Below are 1037 nucleotides of genomic sequence, written 5' to 3' on the forward strand. Positions count from 1 at the left end.
AGAGAGAGACAGAAGCATCAATGATGAGGGAGAACCATTGATCGGCTGCCTCCTGCACACCCACCACTGGGGATCGAGCCCGCAACCCGGGCATGTGCCCTTGACCGGAATTGAACCCAGACCCTTCAGTTTGCAGGCTGACGCTCTGTCCACTGAGCCAGACCAGCCGGGGCCAAGTTCCCTTTATTCTGCTGAGACTTCCATTCAGCTCCCAGGATGACCTCAACTGCCCGCTCGCTCCCTGTCCCTGAAATCTCTCTCCTGAACTCCTGGAGTCTTGGTCCCTTTTGCTTCCAAGAGGCCTGACCAGGGTCTCCTACCTCCTCAACCCTCCCACAACCTGCCTGCTCCTCGCATCTTATCATTGAACTTGTTAGAATCAAAGCTTGGATTTCAAGCCCGTGGTCCCCTGTGACATTATCCTATATAATAAAGAGGTGATATGCAAATTAACCCTCATGCCCTCTCAAGATGGCTGCCTATGACCAGGCTGGCAGGGGGGTTAGTGAGAAATGACCAAATGCCTGAACAAGCAGGATGCGTGTGGTGACTAGGCCAGCAGGGGGGTTAGTGTGGAATGACCAAACGACTGAACAGCAGGCTGTGTGGGGAGACCAGGCTGGCCGGGGGGCCGTGAGGGGCAACCAGGCCAGCAGGGGCACAGTTAGGGGTGACCAGGCTGGCAGGAGGGGCAGTAAGAATTGACCAGGTCAGTGAGGGGGCAATTAGGGGTGACCAGGCTGGCAGAGGGGGGCAGTTGGGGGTGACCAGGCTGTCGGGGGACCAGTTAGGGGCAACCAGGCTGGCAGAGGGGGGCCAGTTGGGGGCAACCAGGCTGGCAGGGGGGGCAGTAGGAGGTGACCAGGCCAGCAGGGAGAGGGCAGTTAGGGGTTACCAGGCTGGTGGGGAGGGTGCAGTTGGGGGCGACCAGGCCAACAGGGGGGCATTTGGGGGTGATTAGGCTGGCATGGGGTCAGTTAGGGGCAATCAGGCCAGCACACAGAGGCAGTGAGGGGCAATCAGGCTGGCGGTGGGGG

Source organism: Myotis brandtii, unplaced genomic scaffold (genome assembly GCF_000412655.1).
Source record: "Myotis brandtii unplaced genomic scaffold, ASM41265v1 scaffold415, whole genome shotgun sequence".
NCBI classification, from domain to species: Eukaryota; Metazoa; Chordata; class Mammalia; order Chiroptera; family Vespertilionidae; genus Myotis; species Myotis brandtii.